This window comes from Pseudopodoces humilis, chromosome 2 (genome assembly GCF_049639895.1).
Source record: "Pseudopodoces humilis isolate 2021_Gansu_Grassland_sample_001 chromosome 2, ASM4963989v1, whole genome shotgun sequence".
Lineage (NCBI taxonomy): Eukaryota > Metazoa > Chordata > Aves > Passeriformes > Paridae > Pseudopodoces > Pseudopodoces humilis.
Window position 1 is genome coordinate 21,417,113 of NC_142201.1, and position 15,508 is coordinate 21,432,620.

Sequence of the window (15,508 nt, forward strand, 5' to 3'; positions counted from 1 at the left end):
CTCAAAGAAACTGCAGCCTTTCTTCAATTTTTAATACTGAAATAGTAAAAGGCCAACATATAGCTCATTCAGTCATGAATATCTTTATTCTTCCAAGTAACAGCAGGGTAGAGAAAAGCAATTGACTTCTCAACCAGATAAATGGAAAGAGTAGTGATACTGTACTCATGACAATCATAAATTTAAGATTGTTATGACCTGTAATCAGCAGCATATGATATAGCCTATTTCTACTGCAGGCAGGAGATCTGAAGATGACTGACAGCCTAGAGCAAGTAAGATCTAGCTGAAAACAGAATGTTCTAAACACAGAACAATGACTCTATATATAGCCCTACAGTGAGAGAAATCTTTTCATTCCTCCTTCTCATGGGAGACAAGAGAGGATTTATTTGACTTTTGGGAAGCTTTAGAATCTTCAGCAAATATTCCAAGACACTGGAAATATTTTAGGCAACTTAGTTCATGTAATGGAGCTTAAATAAATTTGCAAATATATTGATTTCCTGCATTGCGGAAATGTGAGGGTTCTTATTATTTTGCTTGTTATTTGCTTGTTCAAGTAATTATTCTACACTGTCCACTCATAATTTTAGATGATTATAAATTCAATAGATTCAGTTAGTCCATGGAGTGGTTGATTAGCTGAGGATTGAGATAATCCATTGTCATGTGTTAATGCTCCTCTTGTGGGTATTCCAGTGACCTCTCATAACTCTTAACCTTTATCTAACATTTGGTACATGGTTCATTCAGCACAATAAAATTATAATGAATGATTAAGTTACAAATAATGAATTTAACTTTCTGCATTTGACTCAGTTCTTAGTAGAAGCACTGAACAAACTGCATTGGTTGCACAAATGTCTTTTGAATGCCTTAAACTGAATCAAAAGAATTTAGGGACACATTCTCACCTTTTTTATATGTGTTGACTTTGGTTTTCTGTTGATTTTTTCTGTGGTCTTCACAGACTACTTGAAGTTACAGGAAAAGAAAAAAAAAAACAAAACAGAACAAAACTCCTAAATGCCAAATACATTTGCCACACCTTCTGTAAAACAGTTTAAGTCAAAATTTCAAGACTCAATATGGCCTATTGCTGCTTGAGCTATAGGACTTCACACCGTTCAGCTGACAGTAAAGTAATATGGTAGTGAAGAGGGAGGTTATACTGCAGGCACCAGATCCCAACTGTAGAGGGAACGTAGTTTAGTTTTCTGTCCAGAAAAATCCATTTCAACCCATGCCCCTGCCTCTTTTGCTTCCAGAGGTCAGGAGTTAGGTTGATCATGAGGTTTCTGTCAAGACAGGATCCCTTCCTTTGTAGTCTTTACACTCCCAACATAATAGTAATGCTGGTAGTGGCTGCCATCATTGCTGTTCTGTCACATTTTATCCCTAAAAAAGGAAACACATTTTAAAATATTTGCATTTTTATGTACTTTGATTTTGGTAAATTGCCAAAATTTCCCTAAGAAGGGAAAACTTATAGTTTTAAGTGCAGCCCAGATAAACCAGGATGGAATTTAATTAGAGAAAGAAAGATTTCCTGTGAAAGACTTTTCTCCTCATTGAATTTGAGGGAAGAGGAATTGGAATCTTAGATGTAAGTTCTCTGCAATTTTCTCTTGTTGCTCTTTGTTACCAAAGTAAATTCTGGCTGTATTTAGACTGCAAAACTGGGGCAGGATTTGAAGCAATTTGGACAGACTGGGCTAAAGACCCAGGCTGAGCCATGATCTGGTACAGCTTGGTAGTTACTTTCATGCCTCTCTTTCTGTTTACTACTACTTAGAGTTATTTTATTTGTTGAAAGGAAACCCAACATACATGGAAAGGAAGAGATTTGTATTTTACTAGGAGGCCTTGTGAGGTAGACAACTGTGGGAATGAAGGCAATAGAGCAATTAAGCTGCAAGATCAGAGGGGCTCTCATAAACATCATGCGGAAGTCTTATGGGTCTCAGATGTGCTTATGTTTGCTCACAAGGTTGTGGTTGCCAGATAGAGACTTAAGTGTTTTTTCTTCTAAGGGGAAAGAGGTGTAAGGGTGCCTACATCCCATTTCATATCACTAACTTTTCTGTGGTGCTGAAAGAAGATGGAGTTGTTTCTGTTGTGCTGACTGTGACTTTCCATTGGTAGGCAGGTGATTCTCTATGATGATTTAAACCAATTTGGAAAGACTTAAAATGTCTTTCCTTGTCTCTTGAGGATAGAACAACACCTGGGGATACAGGACTGTAGCAATCCTTGTTCTACTTTACTTGAATCAGGCTTTTGCTCTGTTTTCACAAAAGATACTCACTTGAAATGTCAGAGATTATAGTTCAAGCTGTTCTTTAGTTGCTAATATTAAATGACGCTGCTCTGTAAGGAGAAATAATGATCTGAGTAATTGGTGAACTGATTCACTGGCATGAATTAGACGTAACCAAACACTGAACATCTGCTATACCCTTTGCAACTGGAGTCTAGCTTGAGTCAGTCATGTTGATGGCATATTCTGTCTTTCTTGAAAAATATACGTGTATTTACAGAAGAACAGAATAACTGATTGAGGTTTAAAGGGACCTGTGGAGATCATTTTCTCAAATCCTATGCTCAAGCAGAGACACCTACAGCTGATTGTCCAGGACTGTTTCCAGACAATGTTTGAATATCTCCAAGGGAGGGGATCCTACAACCTCTCAGAGTAATCTGTACCAGTGTTTGATCATCCTCACAACAGAAAAGAACAACATTTCCTGATATTCAGAGGAAAGTTCCTGTGTTTGTTTGTGCCCATTGCTTCTGGTCCTGTTACTAAGCATCATTCAACACCTGAAATTTTGAACTGAGAAAAGATGGATTTATAGAGAAGTCTGTTTAATCAATATTTGAATGCTTCTAGTCACACTGATTGTTTTTAAAAATGATCTTATCAGACTGCTGTTGTACTTTGAGTTTGTTTCTCTCTACTCCCCAGCTTCACCCCAAGCTGCTTCTTGTGAAAATACTGTTCATTTTTCACCAATCATTTTGAGACTAGTAAGGAGGTTGGAAAAACACGTTCCTTGCAGCTTAAATTGTGTGGGTTTTAGTCCATAGGTCAGTGTAGAAGTGGTTGTGTCTGCCTGTAGCTTCTGATGATAATCTCTGCAAAGGTAAATACTACTTTGAATAAACAAATTATTAAGTACCTTGTGGAAGGAGAATGGACAGTGACAGGGAAGGAGATATAATATCAAGGTAAACAAAATGGTAAATGTCTAAATGATCTGAGGTTGTAGTCCAGTGATGACGCTTTATACAATCATTGTTTGGACCTTTACCTGGTGATTTAATGCAAAATGAAGAATGATTGAACTAGTAACCTCGTTTTTCTTTATATAATGCTTTCTACTAGGAAGATAGCCATTATTACTTTATTTCATTTGTGACTGTGAAATTTTAAGGCATGTTCTTGTGTTAAAATTTTGGTTAGGTAATCTCAAAGTTTAGCAAGGTTTGTAAAGAGAGTTACTATCACTCATTTTTCTAAAAACATATACTTACATAAAATGCTGAACTTCTGGATGCAGAAGAACATTTCCTAAGCAGCTGAAACCAAAGTAGTGAACTGATAGCTTGCTAGCAACAAATGTTCTGAGCACTACCTCCTAAGGAAATATAGATAGGTCCCCTTTCTATGTCTAACAACAGATTTATATACCAATTAGACAATTTGAGAGACAGTACCTTTGTGGAAGGCATAAAGGCTGAGAAGGTGGCTCAGTCATGGAAAAAAAAAAGAGTGAAGATAGGTTACAATAAAAAATGAAAGCTCATCTGGAGAAGAGGAATAGAGACAAGAGTAAGACTCAGGTCTCTCTGGAGTCTGTAATTTTGAGTACTCTGAGTTAAGGAATTTAGTGCTTAGATGCAAAGGTTCACCTACCAAAGGTGGTAGTCTGGGTGGAGCAACAGGAAATAGAAGAATGTTATAAAAAATCAGTGCTAACTAGTTTCCTTTCTTAAGAGATTGTGTGAGTTTATTGTGCTGCAATGTTTGGTGTGAGTTTATCTTCCTGTGTTTTCCTTCAATCCACATAGCTGTCATGATGATGACGGGGAAAGATATATTATAGGCTTTGGAAATGCAGATTTTGACGATTATGTTATGGATGGAATGATGACTGCTGAAAGAAGGATGTGTTCCTCATTTGTCCGTCATTGTGGTCCGGTCACAGCTGGGGTTTTCTTGCCCATTACCAATGTTACCAATCTTGCCAATGTTACCAATGTGAACATTTCATTCACATTGATAACATTGTGTCATGGCATCACAGGGTGCAGAGAGAGCAGCAGGGCCGTGCCTGTCAGCCAGGACCTGGCCCCACCCCGGCCAGGGGCAGGACAGCCAAGGGCCCCGGGCATCGGGAGCCTCTGGTCGCGGCCAGGCTGGGCCATCGGCCGGCTGTATGCCCGGCTCAGCGGGGCCATGGCCGGGCTGTGGGGAGCTGTGCCGGGCTCAGCGGGGCCATGGCCAGGCGGGGCTGTGGGGAGCTGTGCCCGGCTCAGCGGGGCCATGGCCGGGCTGTGGGGAGCTGTGCCCGGCTCAGCGGGACCATGGCCAGGCGGGGCTGTGGGGAGCTGTGCCCGGCCATGGCAGGGCCGGACAGGGCTGTGCGGAGCCTGGGACCGGCCCTGCTGCAGCACAGCCGGGCTGGGGCTGACGAGGGTCCTAGGCCCCGGGCGGGTCAGGGTTGATGGTATCCCCAGGGATGTGCCACACTGAAAGGCTTTCTGAAAATGTTCATTCTGGAGAGGCAGTATAGATGGGTCACATTATGTGAAATGTCTTACTGACATTTTAGGTTCATTCAGGAAAACTGGTAAACACCATGGAGGTGAAAATGAGTAAGAGCTCAGTTTTCAAGAGAAGAAAGTCTCAGAACCTTTGTTGCTCTCATTCGAGCCCTCGTACTTTGTATCCTTGGCAACTTCCAGTTACATCAACTCTGAACTGGAACAGCCTTCCTGTGCATGTTTTGTCCATCATACAGGTACTTCAATAGTATAGGGATGGAAATTTATGCAGCTAGATAGGCAGTTCTCTAAAGTGATGCACAGATTTCACCTTGATACTTGGGATTGCAATTTCTGTTACCTTACACTGCATTTTTATCGGGTGTGTGAAAGGCAGTACAGTAGCTTAACCAGCAATGATAGTATCTTACACATCATCTATGGAAAGCTAAAAACTTTTCCACTTATATAAGGGTTTTCATGTATGAGTTTTTACTGAATGAATTTTTAGTTATTCCAGTTTTTCTGGCAGTGAAAATTTTTACGAGAATTTTTTCCTCATTAGGGTCTTAAAAAAAGTCATAAGGGAGAAAGGTATATTTATCAGAGTTTGCTCGTACATACAGAGGCACACATAATTTCATCAAAGGTAATTGCTTTACTAGTAATAACTTCGAAGTGACAGAGGTAATTAATGTTACCTCGAGCATAGCAAGAGCCTTGCTGCAATGGCTGTGTAAGTGCCTTTTTGTACATTTCTTGCTGTTAGTTTCAGAAACAGAAATAATATGAAAAGGCCCAAGGAGACTTAACTAGATACTTGAAGTGAGGACCAAAAGATGATCTGAACTCCATGCCACTGGGTAGATTATTCTGCCTCCTATTCATCTTATTCCCTATCTGCAATCTCTGAATGCTGTACCTTGACAAGTTTGAGGGCTATTATATGTAACTCTTGCTGTTCCATCTGATCTTTAATTTCAATATGTCTCAGCATGGTCTTGAAGCTCTCTTTAGATTTTGTTTCTTTGACTTCAGTTTTGTTCTTAGTCTTTTTTTTTTTTTTTTTTTTAATTCAGCTTGATCTTTTCGCCTCTGCTTTCTGCTTTGTCCTTTAGCTGTAGCTTGTCCTCCTTTTCCTCCTCCTCCTTAATCTCAGGCATGGCCTTTCTCTTACTCATAGCTTGAGATTCAACCTTTTCTTTTGACACAGGGCTGACACTCTCCCCTTCTCTTTGACCTTAGACTTAACATTTCTTATGTCCGCTGGTTTTTCTGTGTCTTGTTCTACATGCTTATTTTGGCATTGTTACTTTCTGGCCTGGAGTTTCCCTAAGGGGATTTATTGTTCCATTTGCCATTCAGAATTTCTTAACATGGCAAATTACTCTCTTCTGCATCCTCAGCATTTCTCTGGTCTGTGTTGCTGTTTTGTGCCTAGGCTTCATGAGTTTAATTCTTCCTGACTTCTCATAGCAGTTTGCAAATTCTTTAGAAGATTTGTTTTGTTTTGATTCAAAGTGAGTATAACATCTTTGTTCCAGCCTGCTTGTTGTATTTTGGGTTTGTTTTGCTTTTGGGGTTTCTTAGTTGTTTTTAGGTTTAGTTTGTTTTTTTCTTTTTCTCCTCAGCATGGTTTATTTTTTTCTTGCCACTTTTCAGGTTTTGACCTGTAGTATTAATTATTAGGTTTGTTTGAAAGCTCATTGCACCTATATTATATATGACCAATATTGTCATCCTTTGTTTGTAATTAAATATGTATTATATTCTATTCAAATATTTATCTTCATTTATTCTCCTGATGAGGAGGAATTTTTAATCTTTTTTATCAGCTATATCACACATGATAACTTTTTTTTTATAGGTGGTTCAGAATGTTTCTGATGTAGCCCACATGAGAAATTCATCTGTGTTTTGCCAGTTGTATTAACAAAAATTCATATCCAAATAATTTTGAAGGCATGATGATTTCTCAAGCCAAGTTAGTACTTTATGGAAAAAATAAGCATCACTGTAAATTCACATCACTTTTTCCTAGCTGCCATCATGCCTTACATTTCTCCCCTCCATCTGCATCCTGCGGCTATGGCTTCAGACTTTCCATTTCTGTGTTACTGCTCCTTTGCTGCTGCTGTTGTGTCTTTGGTAGCAGCCCATTTTCTCTGAAGAGCAGTCTTTGTTTATTGTTTGTGTTAGGCTGTTCTGCCTACTTCCTCTCTTCATCTTTGGTCTCTGCTAGACTTTTTCCTGCCCTTAGACCTTGCCAAGATTCATACAATCCTAATCTTTCTTTTTGTTGTAGTTTCTTTCCGAAGCCACCCACCTGTTTTGTGGTATATTTTAGTTATTTGTGGCTGAGGGTGCAGTCCTTCACCTCTGGCTTCAGAGGAGTGTCAGTCTTTTTTGTCTGCTTTCTCTGACTATTGTTACCACAAGGGTATCCTTGTGGGACGCGCAGAAATCAAGACTAGAGGTACAAAAAAGTTCAGAGGTTCAATTATGAAAACAGAAATAGATAGCAGAGAATTATGAAGAATGTATGTCAGAAAGAGAAAGAAGAAACACAGGTTTCACATCTCTTTCTGGTCTGCTTGAAGACAAGGACTGTAACTCAGAATATGTATACATTGAGAGGGAATGTGTGGACGAGAGGCTTCCTGTCTTCTGATGTGCGGCTTTTGATTAAAGTTGCAAAATGGGGAGTTTTTTTTCTGGATTAATTTCCTCCCTTTAGGCAGAGATACTGCCTATTCAGCAAAGGAAAAGTTACATTTCACTGCCTTTGCATTATTTGATACTTAATTTGGTTCAAGTAAAGAAATTAAGATACCACCACTTGTTTCTTAGATGTCTCAAAATCAACATTACCTCAGCTGGTATATGTGAAGAGTAGGCTGTTCGTTTTCTAACTTGAAGCCCACACTCTGACTCATGAAGATTAGTAAGTCTTCTGTAATTCAGGATGCCTTTTTTATCCCCCACTAAAATACAAAGGAAGCCTGTGGTCAGATTTAGTTATTTTGCTTTCATATATTTTAATTAAAGTAAAAAATAATTTCATTTGCATATCTCTGATACTCCTCTAGCTGGTCTGTGTCTCTTTCCTGCTGTGAGATCTACCTCTAGCTAGCTTTCCTCTTCTGATCATCTCTTTCCTCTCAAACTGTACAGGCAATAAAGAGTTGAAATAGCAACGTCTGCTTACTTGATATTCTGATTTCTGGACTATCGATGCTGAGGGAATATCACAGAACTGCCTGCATGCATTTACCCATGCTTTCAGGCACACGGTGTGATTCTTGGGGTGTCCTGCACAGGACCGGGAGTTGGACTTGATGATCCTGAAGGATCCCTTCCAACTCAGTATGTTGTATCACCCATTGTTTAATCACTAATTTTCTTTTTATAGTTAAAAAGATTCAAAAATTTAATTGCTGTGAAATATGTCACTACAGATGAAATTTTGCAATTTAACAGTGGGAAGAGATTATTTTTGAAAATTTTCAAAAGAAAGAACTTAGTATGAACTGAATTGAAAGGGAAAAGTGTATAAACACTGTAAAAGTTATATGTTTAAAGATGCTAAGATTAAATTCAAAAGGGTACATTTACTTAGAGATTCTTCATGAATCTATCTCCTCAAACAGAAGTTAATTACAATAGTCCAGTAATTGTGTTGAATAAATTTGAGCATCAAAGAATAAATAAATAAATTTTTCTAGCTTATATTTAGGTATTGCCTGGAACTAACCAGGGGTTACCAGCTACCAGTTTTGGGGTAGCTGGAGAGAGTGGGTCATGTTCAAAACAAAACAGATTCTTTTCTGAGACAGAGATTTTATTTCTCAAGTAGACTAAAATAACTGTACATAATGATGGAATGTCAGTATTACTGGGTTCTTGTATCACCTGTAAAATCAGAGACAGATGTGGTAATTTTGAGAAATTACTCAAGTAAGTAATTAAACTGGGGCCATTATAGCACCATCAGACTTAAGTTAAAAAAATCTGTGGAATGTTAAGCAAACTGTTATGGATTTCACAAAAATATGCTTAGAGAGATTTGTCAGGTCCCCATAATATTTTTATTAAAATTTTGTAATTATGAGGAATCAGTTGTCACAGATATGAAGACAAAACTGCTCTTTAGAAAAGAAAAAAGTGTGTAGACAATGCCTATATTTTGTCTTAGAATTGAAGTGCTAGTCTTTTAATGTGTACCTATGCTTCCAGATATAAATGAAGTGCAGTATTAGCTGTTTCTTTTTTGAAAGCAATTGACTTTTGCAGAGATAAATTCTAAACATTATCTGTAAATAGACATTGTGGTTTACTAAAATATATAGAGTTTAAATTATAACTTAGTCATCTACAAGCAAATTAAGTTTGCCAAGCACAGCTAGAAAGAAGACAGCATAAGACAATATGAAGGTGAAAAGAATAAACACATAGGTACAGAGCTAAACCTGGAAAAACTAGTTCACAAATAGTACCTTCTTAATTAATTTTTATGCTTTAAAGCTGGGTACTATTTTGGTACCATGGAGACACAGTAAATGCAAAAATGTTTACCAGTAAAACTGAGTTCTCTTCCTCTTCTCTCTTCTTTCTTCTCCTCTCTTCTCTTTTCTTTTCCCCTCCTGTAGCAGTAATTAAGCTATAAAGGATGATGAAATAAAGAAATGCAGGTTTAAAATAACTGAGAAAGGAAGCTGTGTTAGCCTTAGTGGATTTTCACTGCCATTCACAGCCACTACTTAAATCCTCCCTGATTTCATATATCCTAGATTTAATCACATACTACTGTTGGAGAATTGGAATGGCTGTCAGCCTACGTGAGCAGTGAAATCTCCAGTAAAAGTGCCACTGTCATATGGATAGATTTAAGACATTACTATAGCTTGGAATTAAGACTGTCCTAAACTTTAACATCTGATTCCTCAATGGGTGTGTATGAAAACCTGCAGTGTTGCCAGCCTTCCCCTGCAGCAAGTGTCCAGATGGACACTTTGACAGTTTAGCTAGGGTGTTTCACACATTCCTTATTCATAAGGAATTCTGCTTTTCTTCATATTTCAGAATTTCTTCTTTTTAGACGTATTCACATAGCTGTCCACTGGTACTTATTTCCAACTTAAAAGGTAGTCACTGCGTTTACACAGAATTGAGGCTGTGTTTGCAGCTGTTAAAAAGAATTGCTCTTACAGGGAGTGGTTTGGCTGTAGAGGGTTGAACCATTCATGAGGAAGTATTCACTGTTATTCAAATTGCAGAATCTACAATCTGTATGCTGATCAACTTAATGAAAGTAAGAATAAATGATAAGAAGTGCCTTTAAGAGTGATACAGAGAAAAATGGAGTGCATGTTTCCCCTGCAGAATGTGTGCAGGGGATAAATAAATCCCATAAAAATCTGCTGGCTTTGGAATGAAGAGAAGTATTTAAGGTATTAAAGTCTTGAAAACTATTAAAATTACCTGAGATGCCTTTCTTAGCACTATTAAGATTTGAGTTTTAAATCACAGGGTCTCAAGATACTCTTGACAGAACAGACTGTTGGTAAATACTGGAATTTAATCTATCTAAATAGTAAATCTAAAATGGATAGATTATTCAGAAATAGTCTATCCATGTCATTTGAAGTATAAACTAGAGTTTTCAATTGGACATAAGAAAGAATAAACAATAGCAAAATGGCTTTAAAATATTGATTATTTATATTTAAATTAAGTTGAATATATTTTAATATATTTGGCTGTTGAAATTTTAGTATTTAGCTATGCATAGTATATGTTTAGAGAAATATTTAAAACCAAAGTGCTTTTACATTATTTCTTCCGTTTCTTTGATTTCAAAGTATTTACTTGCCTTAGCAGGTTCTCAAAAATGTATACTTTTGTGGTATACAGGTTGAAAGACAATTCTGTCTTTGTAGCAGTGATCAATCTGCAAAGACAAAAATATTGCTAATAATTTTTATGACAGAAATCAATACACTATGCTTAATGTATTTATTGTGTTATTAATATTGTGATTTCTCTTTTGTAATCTTGAAAAAGAGTGTTACAGATGATTTACTAAGTAACCTTTTCTTTTGCCATTTGTGACTCATAAGCGTGCATTTCTTTTCTTCATTTACTGAAGAGCACTATATATTTTTTTCTAACAGGAAAAATTTCTTCTGTAACTAAAATGACATCATGCTGCCTCCTATGGGGGAATACTGAAGCCTTCTCAAAGGTACAACACCGTGGTAAGTACTAAAATTATGTTCATAACAATTCTTTTTTTCATAAAATATGTAAAAGAAAGAAAGCAAGTCTCTGCTGCTGGTTTTCTTAAATTTGTTTGAGATATCTTTGTAATATATACATTCAGTTAAAATGTTTGTTTACCATATGTTCATCCAATGAGACATGGAATACAGTGCATTCTAAGCATTAGTGCTGTTTATGTGCTAACTCATGAATTGTTATTATTTTTAAGCTCTATAAGTATTGAATGATGCCAACCAGTTTGTAGTTAAAAGACATGAGATTAAACTTGGCTATTGTGACACTGCTATTCAATAAGGTTTGAGGGTTCCAGGCCACACTGTACCAGATAGAGCTGATTGTATTTGGTTTGCAAGACAAGGTTGGGTTCCAGAGTTCTTACAGGGCTGTACTAAAAAAGAGGCTTGGTTACTGTTTCATATTGTTACCATAAAGATCTGTTTTTTCCTCTCACTGGTTAGCAAAATATGAGAGAACATTTTTAATGTATAGCATATAGACAGATAACACATATATGTATGTGTATATGTATGCACACAGATATACAGAGATCCTTATTATATCAATATGGAATATGATAAGACTTTAATTTAGAAATCTATGCATAGAATATATTTTATTTATGAACACCTTAACCTAATTGCCATTCTTTCTTACTGCGCCTTACACTTTGATTAATGAGAAGGGAATGAGATGTACAAGTGACCAGAAAAGTTTCTTTGGTGCGCGTTCTTCCTTTTTACTTTATATTATCCATGAATTTCAAGGCAGATGTGACTTTTTCTATAATAATTGCACTAGCTGTAGTACAATGACGTTTCCATTTTGTGTTGACACTGGGACCTAAATTCAGAGAGAAGGAATAATAATATATCTTATGTGATCATAAAGTTGTGAATAAGCAATAATGCAAAGTGTGACAAGTTAGTTATGAGAATCAAGGGCACCATTATATGAAGGGTAAAATTTGGACAAAGAAAATAACAGGTTTGAAAATTCCTGTGATTTTTTGCATCACTGAACCATGTTTATTCCATTTTGTAACAATTTACATGTAATCAAATAAAAAATACTTTATGAACAGGGGCCTGTTTAATAGTTTAGCACTCACAGTGATTGTGATAATAGCTGTGCCCTTAGGAGTTACATAGTGAGTACTACAATGTATATGAGTGCCATACATAGAATTCAATTACTTCAGAGAACTCATGACATTTTTTTCAGGAACTAGTTGAGCAACTGATATAAAGCATAAAATGCTTACATAAAGCTGAAGTCAAAGTTGAAATAATAACTTAATTTCTTTGGAACTAACATTTTGTGGTACATTTACCTTGACTGGCGCTACAATAAACCACAGCCATGTTCGAAGAAGGGAAATTCTCATCTCTAGATCTATCACAGTACACCAAGATAGACCACAGAAACTGGGGAGAGGATTTTGAAAGGGAAAATGAGGGACGGAGGGATTTTAGTTTTCTCTGGTTTTTCAGCATTTTGTTTATTCTTCATAACTCACAGCAGGAAAGTTAGAGAGGAGAAGAAAAGGAAGTAATCAACATTAAAACAAAAAAGTGAGATGGAGCCTCTTGATGTGTGGCTTTTAACTCACACTGCAAGTTAGTGAACATCAGAAGACAGCTGTGCCTTTTGAAAATTTCCTTGTTTATATGAGGTGATAATTGGACTATACACTAAAAAAAAAAAAAAAAAAACAAAGAAAAAGAGATTAGAAAATGAAGTTATAAATCAGCATAAAATTTATTCCTGTTTCTCAGCTTGCTAATTTTCTGAAGTAGCCACAAATATTTGTATTCAACTGCCAACCCTGAGGTACTCCAAAATACTCAATGGAAATACAGAAATATTTGTTAGTTTCTTATTTTGTCTAGAGAAGGTTTATATTGAGAATTTTTTTAGGAAGCAAATAGAAATGGATCTGAAGGCCTTCAGGATAATGCATAATCCAAGCCAAACTAACCTTAAAGTTGTATTTTCAGCAGACAATAGGGATCCATTTGGATAAACAGAAGGAAAAAAATAAAGATAACTAGGGATGATAGCTTGGACAGATCGTAACTATGACTTTGGCTATATTGTAGTCTCATATTTAAGAGAAATACATCAAGAAATCCCTACATCTTGAATTCTTTAACTGCTTATTTGCTATCTTTCTCATCCATAATTCCAGATAAAATTCTTCAACATGATAAACCCATAATCTTTCTCAAGAATAGAAAGCATGAATTTATGTTTGGAGTAGATGATATGTGTTTCCTGGCAACGCACAATGTAGTATTAAAAATTGAAGCAAACAACTGGCCCATGCTTTGTCCTCAGATTTTGATCTTGCATCACAAGTGCAAGTCAGTTTAAATGGTGGAATTTCATTCTAGAATCCCCACCTGACAGATGAATGTGCAGATGGAGCGCTGTGGTAGTCTGTGAAGTGCTGTGTCGCTCCTTTGATGTAGCCACATACTGTCAGATTCTCGATCATGTTCTCAGACTCTGATCAAACCTTCTGTCTTGTATCATTTATGGCAACAAATGTGAAGGAAAAATAAAGCCTTTATATTAGAAGGCAGGAATAAATTGTTCCAGTTTTAGTCTTGGGAGTTTGAGGAAACAGATCAACTCTTTATTCTCTGAGGAAAATCAGGGCACAATACAATTCTCATTCTTAGAGCTGTCAGCTCTCCTCAGCTTACTTTTCAGCTCTTGGGATTCAGATAAGAATCTTTGCCTTCCTCTTGTCAGGGTTTATGGCTGCACATGAAAGTACTCTTAGCTGAGCAGTCCAACCTCTGGTTAAGCAGTGTCTTCCAGTCCTCCAGTTTTCTTTTTAGTCTGTCACTGATTTTATACTCTTAGGTGGAAGAAAAACGCTCCCCACATTTTTTTTTCTGTCTTGGTGAAATGTCTGCACAATTTTAGCATGGAAATCCATCAGTTACGTAGGCTTCTAAGATCTGTGCTATGATATATAGGCTCTGCTGATATTATTGTGTGCATTCTTCCTACCAATTCTCTTAATTTTGAAACACAAGGAAAGAAAGAAGGAAAGAACTCAGTTTAAAATTCTTCTCTTTTATAAAGATAGAAGGTGTGTTTTCCATACTGAAACATAAGTGATAAACAGGAGCAACTAATGAAGTTACCAGTTGAACCCAGACTGATGGTCTGGTCATGTCATCAGTTAATTGAGGCCGATGCTCAACATTTCAGTAGGTTTCCAAATTGGAAACTGTATCTTCTTCAAGAAATTCCAGTAGTGTAAATTGAATTTAACACCTACTGTTTTGAAATCTAACCAGACTTCAATGAGAGTTTGTCTTGATTTTGTTGTAGGATGTTCACAGCTCTCTATGCATCTCCAAATTTTTTTCCAGGAAGAGTATTCTGTAATCCTAAATCCAGCGTAGCTGTGTCTCAGTTGATCTAGAAAAAAATAAATTAAGTTGCAGCATCTGCTTTGCTGTGAGATGTTACTGGTAAATCTAACCTTAACAAATCCATTACATCGCTGATATTAGGGTGTGTTTTTCCATTAAAGGTAGACATGAAGGGTAGAATCAAAATATTCAGATTCTCTAATGAATATAAATAATTCCTTGCTTCCATTTGAATTCAAAATGATGTATCCATTATTTTTTTTTGTCCAGTATTTAGTTATGTATTTCAGTATGACTGACCTAAAGTATCTAAAAGTAGGTAAACTGTAATGAACTCCACCAATATGTGAATTTCTTAAGAACCCAAGTGAGAAATGGAAATATGAAGCATTTTTCAAGTACTACTCAACTATGAAATAGCAAACACCAAAACTTTCCAGGTCATTAAATTTACTTGCAGGTGGCAATGTAATTGAGTAATTTTAAAACTTCTACCTAAGATCACTAGCTTTATTAAAAGCTTTGGGAAGATAGTGAAACAATTTTATAAAAATATGAGTCATGGTTGTCTTAAATCTTTAAGACTCATACACTGTTTTTACGCAAGTAATGCTTCCAGAAATATAATTGATTTTGTAGAAAATAAATTTGAGCATAACATTACACAAAGTATTGTACAACAATAACAGAGAATAGTTAAAGTAGTGTAATTTCAACATTATACAGACTTCATGGATAATGGGAGTTCACTGAATCATAACATCATGAGCAATAAGAAAACATGAAATAAAAAATAATCACACTGTTTTGCACAGGCAGCTCATTTAAAGTTCAGTCATGTTTAATTCAAAGAACTAGAGTGCAAATTTTACTATCTCGGTGTTTAAACTTGAAAATGTTTTATTACTGTGACTAATATAATTGAAATCTATTGTACTGTACAACAGATAATGACGTTATATCTATTATATAAGTTTCTTCAGGGAACTCTTAAAAGAAGTTTGTAATAACCCAGTATTGTTTGGTTTTTTGTTTTTTTTTTTTCCTAAGAACAGTAAAGC

General features: G+C 36.2%; 1 protein-coding gene across 2 annotated transcripts in view; it reads left to right on the forward strand.

Moving 5' to 3' along the window:
- Window positions 1–15,508, forward strand: part of NLGN4X (neuroligin 4 X-linked) — a 160,645-nt gene that overhangs the window by 18,938 nt on the left and 126,199 nt on the right. For both annotated transcript variants that reach the window (XM_088051086.1, XM_005516610.3), the window contains exon 2: window positions 10,947–11,030. The gene's annotated coding sequence lies outside the window, so the exon portion shown is untranslated. The remainder of the gene's footprint in view (window positions 1–10,946; window positions 11,031–15,508) is intronic.